The 5433-nt window shown below is 44.8% G+C and overlaps 1 pseudogene; it reads right to left on the reverse strand.

Moving 5' to 3' along the window:
• Nucleotides 1-3235: 3235 nt before the first annotated feature.
• LOC104668229 lies at nucleotides 3236-3552 on the reverse strand (annotated as a pseudogene).
• Between the last annotated feature and the right edge of the window lie 1881 nt (nucleotides 3553-5433).

The following is a 5433-nucleotide window of genomic DNA, read 5'->3' on the forward strand; positions in this document are numbered from 1 at the left end:
ATGATCCGCCCGTCTCGGCCTCCCAAAGTGCTGGGATTACAGGCTTGAGCCACCGCGCCCGGCCAAAAGGACACAACATTCTAATATCCTTTCCTAGTTCTGCCCTATAAAACGCAGTCTCTATTGCATTCCCAAGCATCCGGGAATTATAACTTCCCTCCATCACCACCAACACTGCTACAGACCAAGAAAGAAAAGCCAACATCTTTATTAACTCTTTGAATAAATTATTATTTTGTGCACATCAAGTGGTGGGAGCTGGGCTAGGCGCTGTGAGAGTTACAGTCACGTGGAAGCCATGATCCCCGGCCCACAGCTACTCACAGTCTAGCTGGGGAGATAAAACATGGCTATCAGCCACTATCAGGCAGTTGCCATAAATGCCATGTACATGAGTGGTGGGATCTCAAGTGCCGCAGGATTTCAGAGGACGGGGAGAAGAAGTCTGGCTTAACAGAGGAAGTTCGAGTCTAGTTGGCCTTTTGTTTTCTCAGTAAATATTTATTGGGTGTCTCTGAGGACTGGACTGAGTTCCGTGCCAATTGGTAAGGAACACAACAGTGGGCAAAACAGACATCGTCTGTGGCTCTGATGAGAACCTATAGGGGAAAAGATATTAACCAGATAATCATACAATCATATAATTATACCACCTGCTAAATTATCTGAAGGAAGTAGAGGGGCCTACGGGGGTCTATGGGGTCAGGGAAGACTTCCCTATGGAAGGAATGTGGGAGCTAAGATCTGTAGATAAGTAGGAGTTAACCAGGCCACAAAAGAAAAGAAAAGAAAAAAGAGAGAGGGGAGTGAGCATTACAGACAAAGGGAACAGTACGTCCAAAGTTCTTGAGGTAGGAGTAAGCATGGCGATTTAAACAATGAGAAACGCTCTGTGTGTGCGGAGCAAAAATGACAGGGAGGGGAGAAGACTGGAGCCAGACCACCAGGATCTAGTGGGCCCTGGTAAGGACTTGGGTCTTGATCCCAGGAGGAATGAGAATCTACTGAAGGGATTTAATAAGAGGAGAAATGATCATATTTGCATATTAAAAACATATCCTGGCCAGGCACAATGGCTCATGCTTGTAACACCAGCAGTTTAGGAGGCTGAGGCAGGAGGAGCGCCTGAGCCCAGGAATTTGAGACTAGCCTGGGCCACATCATGACATCCCGTCTCTGCAATAAGTAAGTAAGTAAGTAAGTAAGTAAGTAAGTAAATAAATAAATAAATAAATAAGCTAAGCGTGGTGGCACATGCCTGAGTCCCAGCTACTTTGGAGGCTGAGGCAGGAGGATCACTTGAACCCAAGAGTTTGAGGCTGCAGTGAGCCATGATCACACCACTGCACTCCAGCCTGGGCAACAGAGACCCTGTCTAAATCTTTTTTAAAAAGCCAAGTGTGGTGGCTCACACCTGTAATTCCAGCACTTTGGGAGGCTGAGGTGGGCAGATTACAAGCTCAGGAATTTGAGATCGGCCTCACCAACATTGTAAAACCCCATCTTTATTAAAAATACAAAAATTAGCCAGGCATGGTGGCACACACCTGTAATCCTAGCTACTTGGGAGGCTGAAGCAGGACAATTACTTGAACCTGGGAGGTGGAGGTTGCAGTGAGCTGAGATCATGCTATTGTACTCCAGCCTTGGCGACAGAGTAAGCCTCCATCTCAAAAAAAGAAAACCAGCCAAATAAACCAAAAAAAAAAAAAAAAAAAAAAAAAAAATAGAATAACCAAATAGGTCAGGCATGTCAGCTCATGCCTGTAATCCCAGCATTTGGAGAGGCCAAAGCTGGCAGATCACTTGAGGTCAGGAGTTCAAGACCAGTCTGGACAACATGATGAAACCCTGTCTCTACAAAAAATACAAAATTTAGCCGAGTGTGTTGGTGTGTGCCTGTAGTATCAGCTACTCAGGAGGCTGAAGCGGGAAGATCACTTGAGCCCTGGAGGCTGAGGCTGCAGTGAGCCGCGATCACACCACTGCACTCCAGCCTTGGCGACAGAGCAAGACCCTGTCTCAAAACAAAGCAAAACAAAAACCAAAACAAAAACATTATTCTGGCCACAGTGTGGGGAATGATTGGTTGTAGGGCTCTGGAGTAGTTGCAAAAGATCAACTGTAGGCAGTTATACTGATCCAGGCAGCAGATCATGGCGGAATTGGAGGAGAAAAGTGGATGTACGTGTCAGATACTTGAGAACAGAAAGCCGGTATCAGTTCTTAGGAACAGATCTTGAGAGCATGGAAGGTGTTTCCCTCAATCCCAGTGTTTCCTTCCTAGAAAGGAGTTTGTCTCAGCCCTTCTTCTTCCTCTTAAGAGTGAGCTGCCACAGAGAAGAATTCTCTGCAGGTCCTCCTGGTGTTGACGGAGCTGGGAGTGCTGCCCAGGAGTGGGTGGGTGAGTGGATCTCTGTCTTCTATTGTAGTTTGGATGCAGGTCCATTTGGCCCTCACACTGGATTAAGTCCTTAACACTTCTCTATCAGTAAAGCTAATATCTTGGCCACCAGATTTACTCTTCAGTTTATTTCTCTAACTCTGGGCAGAGAGGAGAGAGACGCTATTTATTAGAGAGTTTTTTTTTTTTTTTTTTTTTTGAGACAGAATCTTGCTCTGTTGCCCAGGCTGGAGTGCAGTGGCATGATCTCGGCTTGCTGCAACCTCTGCCTCCTGGGTTCAAGCAATTCTCCTACCTCAGCCTCCTGAGTCACTGGGACTACAGGTGCATACCACCAGGCCCGGCTAATTTTTGTATTTTCAGTAGAGATGGTGGTTTTACCATGTTGACCAGGCTGGTCTCAAACTCTTGAACTCAAGTGATCCGCTCACCTAGGCTTCCCAAAGTGCTGGGATTACAGGCATGAGCCATCGTGGCTAGCCCTTCTTAAGACTCCAAACAGATTGGATATGGGTGATGGGGCTTGATGGAGGGATAAGAGTTTTGTTTTTTAAGTTTTAAAAGGAGTTTATTGAAGAATATTCTTAGGAAGCCAACAACTTTTGAATTCTCGTTTTTTAAAGGTTATGTTTTTTTTTTCATGCTGTATAATAAAGGTAACGTGTAAGAGGCTATGAGTTACAAGCTTCTTCCTACTGGAATTCTCTGGGAGAGCACTGTATAGTCACTTCTGCAATGCTAAAATAATTTGTTTTAGGTTTCTTCTCTGCTTCTCTTCAAAAAGTGATGAATAATAACAGAAGACAGCATTAAAAACCCATTTTTTCCCCATCATTCTGTAGTATTGGAGCCAGTATTTTTACCATCACAGTCTACTATTTTTGCTTCATCCACTTTAATAAGTTCTGTCACCTCTCTGAATTCAACATCATTCAATACAAAAGTCCACAGATTATCACAGAATCTGTACATATTTAGAAAGCTCCTGAAATTGACTCTGTTCCTAACCCTCTGAGCCAATGCTGAATTTATAGCCTTATCAAACTGAAGTAGAATTTGTAGGTGGTCTGTTGAGACTGTGTGAGATCATCTAGGATCACCTGAAGACTGTTTCCCAAAGCAGTATTTCTGTATAACTGATATGCCATGGCTAGGAAAAATTGCTCAAACTGCCTTTCTTTTTCCTTTTAGCTTTTTTGTTTGTTTGCTTGTTTGTTTGTTTTTGAGATAGAGTCTTGCTCTGTCACTGACGCTTGAAGGCAGTGGCACGATCATGGCTCACTGCAGCCTCTTTCTCCCAGATTCAAGCAATTCTCCTGCCTCAGCCTCCAGAGTAACTGGGATTAGAGGCATGTACTACCATGCCCAGTTAATTTTTTTTTTTTTTTGTATTTTTATTAGAGACAGGGTTTCACCATATTGGTCAGGCTGGTCTCCAACTCCTGGCCTCAAGTGATTTGCCCACCTCGGCCTCCCAAAATGCTGGGACTACAGCGTGAGCCACCACATCCAGCCTTCTTTTTCTTTTTCTTTGAGGCGGGGTCTTGCTCTGTTGCCCAGGCTGCAGTGCAGTGGCACAATCAAAGCTTACTGCAGCCTCGACCTCCTGGGTTCAAGCAATTCTCCCATCTCAGCCTCCTGAATAGCTGGGACCACAGGCACACACTACCATGCCTGACTTATTTTATCTTATTTTATTTTTTTCTTGAGATGAGGTCTCTCTATGTTGCCCAGGCTGGTCTTAAATTCTTGGGCTCAAGCACTACTCCTGCCTTGACCTCTCAAAGCACTAGGATTATAGGCATGAGACCCTACACCTGGCCAAAAAATTGCCTTTGTTATTCAAGCTTGCATTGATGTACTGTGGGGAAAGGGCTTTCTGCTGCAGAGCAGACGGAAACCACCAGGAGCGCAGCAGATGTTCCTCCTTCCCCAGCCACAGAAACCCAGAGGAATACAATTTTGATAGAAATGGAAGGAAAGACATTACAGGTGTGGGGACAACCTAAGTAAAGAAGCAAGATGGCTGGGCACTGTGGCTCACACCTGTAATCCCAACATTTTGGCAGGCCGAGGTGGGCAAATCACCTAAGGTTGGGAGTTCGAGACCAACATAGTGAAACCTCGTCTCTACTAAAAATACAAAATTAGCCGGGCATGGTGGCACATGTCTGTAATCCCAGCTACTCTGGACTCTGGAGACTGAGGCAGGAGAGTCACTTGAACCTGGGCGGTGGAGGTTGCAGTGAGCTGAGATTGTACCATTGCACTCCAGCCTAGGCAACAGAAGAGTGAAATTCTGTCTCAAAAACAAAAAAGCAGCAAGATGACAGAAAAGCATACAAGGTATGACTGTGGAAAACGGAATGAACCAATCCAACTAGAGCTGAAGATGTGTGTGAGGAAGTTAAAGTAGGGCTGGAAAGATGGTTGCATTCAGGTTATGGAAGGTGCAGAGGGCCATGCTAGAATCTATGGATTTTATCTTATAAGCAAAGGAAAGTTACTGTAAGGTTTTCAAGTAGGCAGCATGAGCTAAACAACTTGTGTGTAGAGTAGATTAAGCACAGAAACCAGTCAGAAGATTATTACAAGGTCCTGAACTAGTGTGACAATGATAATGAAGGAATAAATGCAGACATGTGAAGGAAGAACTCATAGGTCTTTCTTGGAAGGTCAGATGGAATGAGTGAGGGACAAGAAGAATCCAAGATGACTCCAGGGTTTGTGGTCTCGATGCCTGGAGAATGGGAGTGGCATATGAATGTCAGGAGGAAGATGATGAATTTGGCCTTAGGCGCACTAAATTTGGAATGGAAGAGGGCTATCCAGGTGGAAATGTCCCGTAAGCTTTTGGGCATGAGAAAGATGTGGATTTACAATTGTAGGGAAATGATCCCTTACCCTATGGGGAAGAAGAGGAAAACCCCTCTGCAACGTCCCCTTTCCCATCTGAATTTCCAATGCCTAACATGCATGAGGAACTCTGTCATGCTTGTGAATTAATGATTGAAGAATGAAGGTTCTGT

Source organism: Rhinopithecus roxellana, chromosome 9 (genome assembly GCF_007565055.1).
Source record: "Rhinopithecus roxellana isolate Shanxi Qingling chromosome 9, ASM756505v1, whole genome shotgun sequence".
Lineage (NCBI taxonomy): Eukaryota > Metazoa > Chordata > Mammalia > Primates > Cercopithecidae > Rhinopithecus > Rhinopithecus roxellana.